The sequence below is a fragment of the Lactuca virosa genome, chromosome 1 (assembly GCF_052849685.1).
Source record: "Lactuca virosa cultivar CGN04683 chromosome 1, Lactuca_virosa_CGN04683_v6, whole genome shotgun sequence".
Lineage (NCBI taxonomy): Eukaryota > Viridiplantae > Streptophyta > Magnoliopsida > Asterales > Asteraceae > Lactuca > Lactuca virosa.
In genome coordinates this window covers 127135155-127149468 of record NC_136426.1, presented here as the reverse complement: position 1 = coordinate 127149468, position 14314 = coordinate 127135155, and the positions used below count along the sequence as shown (strand labels likewise).

Here is a 14314-nt window from a genome sequence, read left to right as displayed (position 1 = left end):
AGCACCAACATACCTAGACAATCTCATTTAGGTCATCTTCTCTCTGCAACACCTCACAAGCTTTTGTCCTAATGTTGATGACATCCAAATCAAATTTCTCATAGAATGATTTTAATAATCAAAATACATATTAACAAAGTGTCAGGTTGTTAATAGAAATAAATATTAAGAAATTAGGACTCCTACCAGTGCTAATTAACAAAAAAACATAATAAGCACTAAAGCATCTTATCGTTTGTGATCAGATCAAATATTATCATGTCGACATTATTCTTTTCAATATGCTAATTCAAAAAGAAAAGAGGGAGTGATTGTTTAAAAGCATACCCATCCAAGATGTTGCGGAATGAGATCTTTATCAGATAATTCGTCAAGAATCCTTGAAGCTTCAGTTGATGCAGTCTCTTTACCAGATATAATGTTTACACCTTCCCCAATTGTTTCATTTATCTGTGTTTGGTCCTTCCAAAACCCGGATGAATAGTTTCTTGCCAATATTCTCCAAATGGCAAGAGCCTTAGAACTCATCCCTTTGCTTTCACAAAGAAAAGCAAGTGTCCTTAAATGCCCTGACTCATTCAGTAAAGTTTCCAACTCTTCCTGCATTACCCATTAAAACTACTTAGTTTAATTATGTTTTTATTAATTATCTTTTCTCAATCTTGAATAAAATAATTACAACCATACCACTATGCACCAGTTTTTAGAAGAAGCAAGACTCTCCATTTCATCAACTAAATTCAGAGCTCTATAAAGATACATTAATAACGTGTCAACGCCCTCCTTCACAGATGATGTCAGCTCTTTCTCACGTGAAGCCTTTAAGTACCTATAAAGTTAAAGAAAATAGTAAAATAAGAACAGTTGAAATTGTTGGTCTGAATTTGTTGTAATAAAATCAAATCGAAGAAATAAACTTCTTGAAACAAATAAGTTAATAACAGTCGAGAGTATATAAAATTGATTAAGTTTTTTTTATAGCGGAGTCAATTACATCGTCTCTATTTGGAGGATTCAAAAGGAAATCATCATCTACAGCTGTCTCCAAACCTGCTTTTTTAAGAAAAATAGCTCTTTGAATAGCTATCAATCCATTGTCAATAACAGTTTCCAAGGGGGCAGGTGGAGGATGTAAACCCCAATAACGATTCCTAGGTACTTGAAAAACAACTTTAATTTCAGTAATATTATTTTTTATCAATGAAAATATATCAATTATTATTTAAATATGTAAGCATACCAGCAATGACCAACGATTTGGATCTGGCATGATGAATGGAAAGATCTCAGAAGGCTGCATGGTTTCTGATAATAGAAAGTGGTCAACTGCTTCTTCAAAATGCAAGTCAAACATTAACAAGAATCCTACTTGAGCATGAACAAATGACATTGCTTCCTTTGTTATTTCACCATCATCATGAAGCTCCTCAACCAAAGAAATTGCCTCCTTGAAATCCTTCTTTCTAAAAAAAAACCTTAATTTGTTCTTTAGAGGGTACTTTCAAGTAGCAAATTACCTTGGATGATGTTGCTACAACCACCACCTTGCTAGTTTCATCTTCATCATCTGCTATGACACGTTGACCAGTTCCTTCTACTGAAAACACAATCTTATGAACACATTTCTCGGATTTTTTAAGATACAACTCCATTTTTCCATTGTGAAGAGAAATGACACTTGTGCCTATCTCCCATATACCATCTGGAGATCCATGAAAGACCAAACTTCCACCCACTGGTTGCCTTTAAGAGTCAACAATAATCCCAACATTATCAACAAGCATAAGGACTTTATACTCTTTTTTTAAAACCTTAAGACATGGTGTACTCATGTCTGGCAATGAAAAGATCAAACCACCTTGACATGTAACACATGAACACAAATAATAACCACTTGAACTACCCACAACAATGGAATCATCAATCCAGACCATCTCTTTAACTAAATCAACACATTGAATCTCTTTCATGGTCACAAGAGTACATGTAACACTATCATAACTCTCATTACTCCTACCAACAAGCCCCACTAAAATCATTGCAGCATAAATGTCCAAGCATAAATGTCCAATCTGCTAATTACCTAGACTTGGATAAACACAGCCTAAAATACTGATCAAAAAACACCTTTGAATATAATATGCACATATAAACCACTAGCAGTACATAAAGAAAGACAGCTACTACATTCCTAAGCTTCAAAAACAAAAATAGAAGAAAAAGAGAGAGAGAGAGAGAGAGAAACTTAAAGAGGATCAGAGGATAGAAGTAAACTATTGTTTATGAATTTAGTTCATCACCACTCACAAAATTTCATCACTTACTTGATTCTGATTCTGATTGTGAAACTCATGTCATGTGCCTCCATTCCTTAAAATCTTGTAGCAATCAGCACCCTTGTATACCTCTTTCTGGCTCCCATATGGCATCGATTCACAATAATATCGATGCTAAATCAAATCACGCAGATTTTGATAAAATTGTATTATTAAAGGTTTGCAAGTGAAGAAATTAATGTAGAGTAGAGTGATTAGGGCTTTTACTTCGGGGAAGACGACCATGGCACCGAAACGAGGGGCGAGTTCCCAAACAAAGTCGGTGTTGACAGCGAACCATTCGATGTCGCTTTCGTTGCTGCAATAAAGGAAGATTGGGACCATACGATTAAGACCGATGTTTATCCTGATCAAATGAATCGTCGTCTCGAAGGCGTAAAGATGTGTGTGCGTGTTTGTGTCTGTAAGGGAGAAAGAGAGGGGAGACGATGAGGAAGCCGATCAATTGATGGGCGTGACGATTACCGGAGGCGGCCATGGATTTCAAACTGTGATTTCATCCAACAATCAACGATGAAGTTGACGTGATGAAGTTGTAGAGAGAGAGAGGGAGGGAGGGAGAATGAAGACAACGACAGGGCAGTTAACGTGATTAAATCTGACAAGGGGAATCAATTACACTATCCCTAAAATACCCCTGATTCTTTTCAATAAGATGCCCCCGTCCATTTTTATTTTCACGTATTTACAAAAATACCACAAAACATCCTAACCCTCTCTTATTTTAATCTAACGGTCATTGTTTAGTTCTCAGGTTCTCAGGAAACTTTGAGTTCTCAAATGATCCTTTCTCTCTCTCTCTCTCTCTCTCTCTCTCTCTCTATATATATATATATATATATATATATATATATATATATATATATATATATATATACTTTGTAAACAACTAAACAATATTGATTAATTCAAAAATGTAAAAATAATAAACTCTAACAGATTTTGATGAAACTAAAGCATAATATATTCTTTTAGTTTTAAAAATTTAAAAATTTTAAATAGTGTAATATTCTCCTTTAATTATTCATGACGTTATATTACCAACTATTAATTGAATTCCATTTCAGCATCACCTTACATTAGGATTTAGAAACTATTAATTATAATTCCATTTTTTAAATCATACAACGAAATCTTTTCCTTTACTCACCTTAATTTCGTTTAATCACCGGTGTTATATAAACTACAATAACCATAACCATTCTAATACCTTTGTTATTCTCCCTCTGCATTCGTTTTCGCCTACATCAATTCGTAATACAAAGATACAAATCTGAAATCTCTATTACGAATTGATACATCTTCTACTCGAAATCCATTACTTTTCCTATTTCATAACAATTCAAAATTAACAAAAAAAAAAAAAAAAAAAAAAAAAAAAACTACATTTTTATGAAGAAGAAGAATTATAATACAACCTGTATTGTTAAGTTAACCAAAATTATCAACAAAAAACTGTTTTCGTGTCGCAATACACAAAGTTCATATTTTAACGAACTTCATATTTCATCTATACCATCATACTTTACTGTTATACAAAAATTATCAACACAAATAATGTTTGGTTTTTTTGAAAATTATGTTACATATTGGCTTATTGTTTTTGTATTTATCCTTATGAGTCTACCATACGACCTCTTATCTGTTTTTTTACAGATTTTAATATGAATTTATGCTATGTTTGACTTTCAAACTAAATTAACATGAAAATATATAGTTTTTAAAAGTAAAATTCAATTAATTTTCTTGTTTCATAACATTTCAAAGTTAACAAAAAAAATATTAATCAATAACCCTCGCTCTACACCGCCCCAAGCGCTCGTTAAGGAGCTGTCGTCAAGAATGTACCAAGAGTAGAGAGGAGAGAGAAAATGAAGATGATGTGTTCTGATTGGTTCTTGTTATTTTATTTTATTATTTTTTTTCGAAATAAACATATTTAAAATCACACATTATTGCTTCCTTTATTTTTTTTAATGTAAATGCTAAGCTTACGTATCAATAAAAAAACTTACTTGTCATTAGAAAAATTTATGTGACAATGTATTAGAAATACTACTATTCACTCCAACTTATCAACAACTAAAGTCTGTGTGGAAATTGTTTTTTAATTGTTAGTTTTGTTAGACCATCTATATCAGTGCAATACCAACTCATCTTTCAATTAAGCCACGTCAGCTTTGTAATTATTTCTCACATCAATAATTAACAACACTCTTTCAAAAGTGGTCCCACTAACACCTCAACAATTTATTGATATATTAGTAATTATTTAAAAAATTAAAAATACTAATTATATATATATATATATATATATATATATATATATATATATATATATATATATATATATATATATATATAAGTGTTGTACATAAATAAATAAATAAAAAGATTGCCAAATCTATCTCTTAAACAAAGAGAATTTATATTTTAATTATTATGTTAGTGTGGTGTTGGGAAAATTTTGAAAAAAAATGTAAAAAAAGAATTATTTAAATGAAAAGTAATGATATCTTGTGGTGGAGTCCACAATGCAAGTCTTTCACATATTGAAAGATGAAATATGATGCCGCATATTTATAGAATGATTTGGCATTGCAAATACATGTGCAAGAGGCGATGTATTTGCAAGAGGCGATGCAGATGGTCTTAGGCCATCTGCAATGCTCATCATGAGCCTCTTTGTGGTTAATGTGGCCACGAACAACTATGGTGATGACCATCCCGATGTTTAGTGGTCGTTGTGATTTTTGGTCGTGGTGATTTTTGGTCTACACAACGGAAGACTACATCCCGATGTTTAGTGGTCGTGGTGATTTTTGGTCTACACAACGGAAGACTACACCTAATCAATTTGTTTTTTTTTTTGTATCTCTCTCTAACTCTATAATAATATGTATATTTTTTTTATTTAAAGATCAAAAAATAAGAGTAATATATTCGTGGATATACCAAATTTTTAGTAGTTGTGTATGATGATTAACTAACACCCAACATTATAATATTAGTGATAGGTATTATGTTTGAGTTTTTAACCATAATGGTGTTTTTAAAAAATTTATTTACGCAATAGGTATACTCTTAATCATATTTATCAAAAAAGGGTTTTTTAGTAATTTAGTGAAAAAGAAAAAATCACCGTACCCTAACTCTCATTCTTGGAACGTCGCTCTTGCCGGAACGATTGAAAGACCGCTATGACACCAAACTCCGGCCAGGACTTCATCTTCGGCGACTCCACTCCACGCGGCGAGACAGCCGGCCACTCCATTTCAGGTGTGTGGCGACGATTCTAGCACCGGTAAGATTTTTGATTTCCATCACAGGTTCAAATTTTGAACCATAATCTTCCATCAGTTCGATTTTTTGAACTATAAGAAACGATTCTTTTGCACCTCAGTTCGATTTTTTAACCATCAGTTCGATTTATGTATTTAATCTTCCATCACAATTTTGTTAGTTGATTGTTTTTCTGCTTTGGTTAATTGAAACTTTTGATTCCAAATGTAATAGATTCTATCACGATTTCTTGTCTACATTTGTGAGTTCGATTTTTTAACCATTAGTTGAATTTGTGTATTTAATCTTCCATCACAGTTTAGTTAGTTGATCTTGTTTTGGTTATTTGAAACTTTTGATTCTAAGTGTAATAGATTCTATCACAGTTATGATTTTTTGTCTACGTTTGTGAGTTCCATTTTTTAACCATCAGTTCGCTTTATGTATTTAATCTTCCATCACGGTTTTATTAGTTGATTGTTTCTCTGCTTTGGTTAATTGTTCTATTCCAAATGTAATAGATTCTATCATAGTTATGATTTATTGTCTACATTTGTTAGTACTAAAATTTCTAGTGAATGCAATTAGATTTGACTCCATCAAAAGAAATTTCAGTGAATGAAATTAGATTTGTTTGAATATTTTAATTTGAGTTTATGTTTTGATTTTGTACGGTTGAATGTTCAACATGGCATATATTAAAAAAGCAAAAAAAAAAAAAACAAAAGGCAAAAAAAAAAAACTAAATAACCTGTTTTTGTAAATAAGTTTAAAAATATACATGCTGGATAAATAAGTTTTTCAAAAACACTTATTCGGTCAAAAACTTTATTATCTTTTAATAGTTAAAAGATTAAAATGTTTTTTAGATTATTTAGAAAAGAAATAAATATAGAAAAAACGAATGAAGAAAAGAATTACTACTATGTAAGGATGAGGTTCTGACATGGAAAATAAATGAGAATAAGTTTTCTTACTATTCATGAATAGTAGTCTCTTTGCCGAAGTCTTTGTAGCTTTATTATTTATATGACTTAAAAGGGTAACATATTATTCGATTTGTACATATTTTGTCACTGAGTTTTTTTTTCGTCCACATTTACCCCTTAAACTTGTTAAACTGTACACATTCAGTCCTTATGACATGTTACTCTAGATTAGCCGGGAAAAATGACTTGATAGGGTAATATATTTTTCATTTTGTACACATTTAGTCCTTAATATTTTTGTACATATTTAGTCTTTAACATTTTTTTGTTTCAAAATAAGTCCTTTTTTGTACTCATTCAGTACTTATGAATGATTTCTTTAGATTTTTTTCACGACATCTTACGTGAGACAATCATTGATGAGGTGCTTGGGGTTGTTGATGCTTATGTCCAATGCGATCTCGACTGCTTGGTTGCGTAAGTCTTGTGGTTTGGCTTAGGTCTTGTATTTTGAACATCGTAACTTCTTCATACGATATCATATTTTAAGGATCTTTATCAACATGTTCATTTTTTGAGTCTACTACAACTTTCATTAAGATTACTCCCGTTAAAATGTAATATATTTTTACTAACGATTTTATAAAAAAAAACATACATACATGCATTCATAAAAAACGTATGGACAGGAGAAGACGCAGTAATACATAGTAGGTGTTGCCGAGATGAAATAGATGTTGCCGATACATGGAAAATAGGTATAAACGTAAAAAAAAAGCGAAAAATTTTCCACCGCGAACAGAAAAAACAGGTGTTGTCGGTGCAATACCGGGACCATACTAAATCCGCCAACGCGTATGGATATAAAAATCGTAAGTAAAAATATATTATTTTTTAATGGGGGTAATCTAAATGAAAGTTGTAGTAGACTAAAATACGAAAGCATGGGTATAAAGATCGTTAAAATCTGAGATCATATAAAGAAGTTATGACGTTCAGAACACATGACCTAAGCAACCAAGTAATCGAGATCGCGATGGATATAAGTATCAAAAGCCCCATACACCTCATTAATGAATGTCCCACGTAAGATTTCGTGAGAAAAAACTAAAAAATCATTCATAAGTACTGAATAAGTACAAAAAAATGATTTATTTTCCAAAAAAAAAAATGTGTACAAAGTGAAAAATATATTACCCTATTAAGTCATTTTTACCGGGTAACCTGGAGTAGCCAGTCATAAAGACTGAATGTATACAGTTTAACAAGTTGAAAGGGTAAATGTGGACGAAAAAACTCAGTGATCAAATGTGTACAAATCAAAAAATATATTACCCTTTTAACTCATCATCCCTTATCTAAAAGTACGGTCACTTCTTGACAAGACAAAAGAAGGGCATGGTCATGCTTTAACCGACAGATCCGACAAACAGAACATTTATTTTCAACAAACCAAATAAACAGGGGACTAAAATGAAAAGTTTGAGTCGTCAAAGTTCAAACTCAATATAAGATACATGTGTGTAATATTTATTGGGCCTACTATTGTATTTTTCCAGATGTATATTGTCCGACGACTGTATTCTTATGATTTGTTGTATATATATTTCGGTAAAGAGAAATGGGGCGCTGATGGGAAAATAGGCTTTATAACCATATAAACTATTTTATTTTAATTAAAATATTTATATATTACTCATATTAATAAAATAAACTAAAAAACTTATATTTTTTCTGTGATAGAAAATTAAATATTCTTCTATATTTTCTAACTAATAATTCTCCTGACAATATTAAATGGTGTGATATTTAATGAAGTAATATTATTTTGGGAAAATTTCATCTATATCCTTATAAACTTTAAATATTACTTAAGTATCATTGCAAACTTAAAAATTACATATATATCCTTCTGAAACTATAAAACTCACATTTATATCCAAACTCATAATTTAATTTTGATTATATCAATTTAATATTAAAAAACTTATCTAAACTTCAAAAATTCCATAAGACTTTACCAAAATACCATTTTCAATATTAAATCCTAAATTTAATATTAAGTATTTCTACGTATGGTTGGGCGATGGTCTTTTTGTTTCTTTTTGTGTTCTATAGTTTGCCATGGACAAATAAATTATGATTTAATATCTTGGATGTTTCATGCTAACACAAATAAATTTGTGTATTATCGACGTACAAGTTTGTTTAATTTATGTTTGTAAGTTGTGTTGGTGATTTTGTTATCATCAATGTTATTTAAGTGTAATGGGATTAGTTTGTTGACCAAAAGTGATCTTGATAAATATTAAACAAGTAAGGAAGGTGTGGAGTACACACTTGTTTAAGTTTGATCAAGTTTCAAAGTACACTGTCATTTAGGGGCGAAGCCCCTGAACGAACGGGGATCCGGGGGCAGCGCCCCTGGGAGCGGAGTCCAAGGGGCGGCAGCCCCTGGCGGGGTCCAAGGGGCAGAGCCCCTGGCTGGGGTCGAGCTATATTAAAAATGCATCAGAAAATTGATTTTTCAGATAATTGACCATTGGTTTGACCCTTATCCATATATCCGTTTTATGATAGTTTAAAACTGTCATATGACAGTTTTCAGACAAGGATCTAAAAGTTGGTTTTTGGTCTCATTTTCTGGTACATACGAAATATCATCAAACATTCTTTGTTCTTGTCTCTCTGAGTCTTATCCGATTAAAGATTGGGAGTGCCACCAAATACTTTAATCTGAAAGTGAAACCACAATTTTCAGAATTTCCAAAGCTATTTTATCCCGATTTTCTTACAAGTTGGAAGATAAATGGTTCAATTTCTTGCTTATGTAATCGTAAGTCAACAACGAATATGTCTTTAGAAAAATTGCTTACTTTAATAAAAAATTGAGGCCATATACAAGGCCACGTTAGTGATTTGTGAGTTTGACATGTGCAAGGGCACTTTGTATTATTAAGAATCATCAATTCATTTTGGTTGTTGTAGGTTCGAGGAACCTATACTTCCGGCAACGGTTTGGGTGCAAGGAGACGAAGGGGAAGAGGGTGTGGGTAGGCTAATCTTTAATTTGGGAATGGTATTTTGGTAAACTTGTATGAAATTTTGAATTTTAGATAAGTTTTTTAATATTAATTTATATAATCCAAATTAAATTATAATTTTGGATATATGTGAGTTTTATAGTTTGAGAATGATATATGTGTAATTGTATTATTTGTAAGGATATAAAAGTAATATTTAAAGTTTGTAAGGATATAAATGAAATTCTTCCTATTTTTTTAATACATTTATTATCATTTAAATGAATACAAATGTATATAAAAGAATATAAAATTATTAAATTTATCATTTAGGTTTTTATGATTTCGTGTAAGACGCAACTTTCTACGTGCCATAGGGTCAATATGGAAATTTCGTGTTGTATAGCCCTACATGGTTCACTTGTTCAACTATATTACTAAACTCTCTCTCTCTCCTTTAAAGAGCATTCATCCGTATGCTAGCAAGTGAATCGGCTTCTGTTTTGCATTTCTCTGTGATAATTTTCAAATTCTTATACATTTCTGCAAATCACATAATGGAAGTCGTTGATTAATGAACATGGAGGTTGAATTCGTTGATTGTGTGCTTAAATTTGATACGTATGTATCATTTTCGATGGATTTAGCTGATGGAATATTGGAGATTTCCCGACTTGGGTTTGAATTTTTCTTCAGCCTCGATTTCCCTGTTTAAAAAGGTATGATCTTTTTGTGTTTCACTAATTTGTACAAATAATGTTGATTGTTGGTATATGTGTGGAATGTGAAGTTAGGGTTTATAATTCTAAATACCAGGGCATGGATTAACATATAGATTTTGGTTATTAGGTTCAACTTAAAGAAAAACTGTTTTTAATTTGGTTAAATGAAAAACAGAGGGTGAACATGAATTATTATTATTACTTTTAAAATTTCAAATCTCAAACAATATTGTATTGTGTATTAAAAGCGTTAAAAGGTTTTGATTTATGTTGTACGTTTTGTGTTTTGCGTTTGTGATTTCAACTTCTTTTTGTAAAATTTACTTTTATGTTTTTTTAACTTCATATTGTTCTTATAAACCATCATAAAAGAATATGGTGAAAGTTGGAGTTCGTGGAAAGCTAGATTAATATTAGTTTTTTTAACCAAAGAAAAATATCTTGTTATTTTCTGCATTTCAACATATTTTTTATATCTTTTAATCAAAGATTTATTTATTATTATTATTATTATTATTTTTTAATTAAGTTAATGGACTTGACCATAAACTTGACCTTTAATTGTGCTAGAGTAGTATTTTAATAAAACTACTAGGTTATTTTTTTTCCAACCAAAATTTCTGATCGAAATAATCTGTTGGCTAATCAACAATTATTATTATTATTATTATTATTCGGACGTTAACGTAGTTTTTTCAGCTTCAATTTTATATATTTATCGTATATATATGTCATGCTTTAATTTTTGGCTATATATATTTATCATACATATATATGTTTTGCTTATTTATTTATTTTGCATATTATAACGCCTTACTTTAATTTCTTTCTATTACACGTAATGTCATTTTTCTTTGTTAAGGCATTATACTTTGAAAAATTTATCCAATTAAGACAATATACTTTCAGTTGTTTCTTTTTTATATTTGATTAATCTCGATTATTGAAATGAAATAGGTACAAAACAATAATACTACACAACAAAACACTGAAATATAGTATAGAGGTACAAAACAATAATAATACACAACAAAATACCAAGATATAGAGTTATGTATGAACTCGGTCCCTCAATGAGAACATTTATATGATACATCGCATAACTTGTTGAATTCAAGATTTTAAAATTTAATACTCAACTAGGTTCCGTAATATATAAGTCGTATCTAACAATTGGTAAAAATAGTTCAGGTTCGTCAGTCAACCACCATGAACCCTATTGTAATATGGCTTATTGTATGTTGATCTATATTATTATAAGCAATTGAAGTTGTGGATTATCCTAAATTGCTTGCGGATTACTCCATTTTGAACTGAGGCGTAGACCTAATATTTGATTTCATTTTCAAAACATTTTTAACATAAGGATAATTTCCCAGGCCTAAGGACAAAAAGGTTCCATATAGCTCCTTTCCGGACGAACCAATGCAAAACAAACCACCATTGGCAAACCGTGAAGAAGAAAGGAAGAAAGGGTACGAAGTCGGACAACCCTCAATAACTTAGCCCCAAGATCCTACAGAGACTGAATCTCTATCACTGCTATTTGATTGCACCATCCGTTTAGGCAACCAAATCAAGATGGTGAGTGATGAAATAAATGTCATGGGGGAAAATGCTACTGTAGCACAATTAGCTTTTTCGTTTTGTCCGATTTGACCAACTATATTAATTTTTTGCACAATTGACCATTAATATTTTACTATAGATGTCAATTACACCATTGTGATCGATTTTAGAAGGTTACCCGAGAAATATGTGATTACTTCTTCTGGAAAGACGACGAGCTGGAAATATCACAACCCGGGAAGGCGGTTCTGGAACTGTAGCAACAGTTTGGTAAGTTCTCATGGTTGCGATTTCTGGTGTCACACCCCCAAACCAGAACGGCGGAAACGTTCGGGGGCGGAGGACGTCATGTACAATATCATAACAATGCATAATAGTAAAACAAGAAACAACATCATCCATTGCATTAATAATATAATTTATTACAAGTGTGTTCTGTGTATAGTTTGAAAGACACCAAAATATGAATCAAAATAAAAGACGAGTCTTGAACATGCTCCGTATTCTCAAAACCTGGTCATCGGTACCTATCTACTGGTGACCTGAGATTACAAGTTATTTTGAAAGCGTAGATCAGCATTTAAGCTGGTGAGTTCATATGTATTTTAGTGTCATTGTTTGTATAAGTTTGATGAAAAATGTTTGTAAGAGTTTGATGGAAACTGTTTGTAAGTGGTTGATGTACATGTTTGTATACTTCCTAGAAAATCCTATATTTTCTACTAAAGTAGTCTTCTACCAAGACCCGACTGTTTTGTATGTTTATCCTTTTGTAAAAATGAGTGTTTTTCCCAAGTATGACTATCATTACTAGAAAATAGTTTACATTACCGTTTATGTGAGAAGATCACTATATGAATGTAATGTGAAAATGAAGATGTATAGTAGTATTGTATAAAGTAACTACAGGTGTACTAACTACCTTAAACCAATTTCTTTAATTAAGGTAAAATGTGATGAGATTATAATTATACTTGATTGACTAGTAAACACGACGATTAAAGACGTCGAAATGGTATGACATTCGTCACCCGTAGACCTGCAGGTCCCACTGTAGCTAGCAGCAAGGTGTAGGATGGTCAATCTCGTATAGATCTATACACAAATTCACGCTCTCCCTCCATGAGACTCTGGTTACAAAACATGACACAACAGTGCATTGCCGTGCCATGAAGTAGTGGCTCACATTAATGTTATATTGTTCTTGTATTTGTATAGTATGTTCTCTCTGTTCTACTGTATAGTATGTTCTCTCTGTTCTAGTGTATAGTATGTTTGAACTGACTCATGTATGAACTGACTCTTCTATGTTTTATTGTTCTAGAAAATAGTAAGTAGTAATCCTCTAAACTATACCTATTATAGTTTACTAGTACTGTTGTTTGAATGACTGATCATGTTTGTACACCTTTGCTACCCAAAGGTAATAAACTGATGGAAGAACTTTTATATCTATACACATATACATAATATATAACTAAGATTTAAACGACACTCGGACTAACAACCGATACCCTAAGTCCAAAACCAAACAAGGAACAGGAAATAAAGCGAGTTATCAGTCCTAAGCCCTTTCAACCTTATTTATATAACTATATCTATATAGACATGATTTTGACAATATATAAGTTTAAAAGAGTTTAGCATATAAAAGAGTTTTAACCATTTGAATGATTATAGATGACTTGATGTCAGTCTATAAAATGTTTTGAAATAGTTTGTTTGATAACATAGTTTTGAAGTATAAGAAATCCACTTGTTTGATAGTTATTAATCACATGTGATTGATACAATAACTATAATGTTTTCTACTTGTATTCCCCCCATAAAAAAGCATTTAAAATCATTTAAAAGATAAGTTAGGGGTATGAACTCACCTGTAGTGAGTGATTCGAATGGAAGATCGATATAGGATGCTAAGTATGCCAAGTGAAATCCCGAGCACAAACAAATCCTAATAAGCATATAATAACACATATATGTATATAATTAGTGTATATAACAACAAATCATGATAGGGAACAAACTTAGGGACTAGGAAACACTTGGAATGAAGTGTTACAATCATAAATGATTGTATAAAAGGTGTTCACGGCCACACAAGGGTGTGTTTACGGCCAAAAGGTGTTCACGACCATTGAGTTTACGGCCAACACATGAAATAGCTAGGGTTTACGGCCAAGACTTGGAAGGGTTCATGGCCATGACATAATTCAAGAAGGGTTTACGGCCATACAAGGGTTTACGGCCGTAAACTCTTGAAGATCAAGCACTTTGGTTCTTGATTCAAGCTTAAAGGGGTGTTTGTTTCATGAGGCTTCAAGAGTTTCTAGTGGTTAACAAGAATATGAAAGGATACTTACGATTTGGAAGCCTTTGAGAGTTCACGGCCAACAAGAACAAGTGTGTGTTCTTGGTGAAATGGATGAAGATTTGAAGATCTAAACCAAAAG

At 31.5% G+C, this 14314-nt stretch overlaps 1 long non-coding RNA gene and 1 pseudogene across 1 annotated transcript; one reads left to right on the top strand and one right to left on the bottom strand.

Moving 5' to 3' along the window:
- Positions 1-218: 218 nt before the first annotated feature.
- LOC145120359 (vacuolar sorting protein 3-like) lies at positions 219-2039 on the bottom strand (annotated as a pseudogene).
- A 7992-nt stretch (positions 2040-10031) lies between these two features.
- On the top strand, positions 10032-12656 carry LOC145157871 (uncharacterized). The gene is made up of 3 exons (XR_013737221.1): positions 10032-10289; positions 11672-11876; positions 12001-12656. It is a non-coding gene; the product is annotated as an uncharacterized LOC145157871 (long non-coding RNA).
- Positions 12657-14314: the final 1658 nt, after the last annotated feature.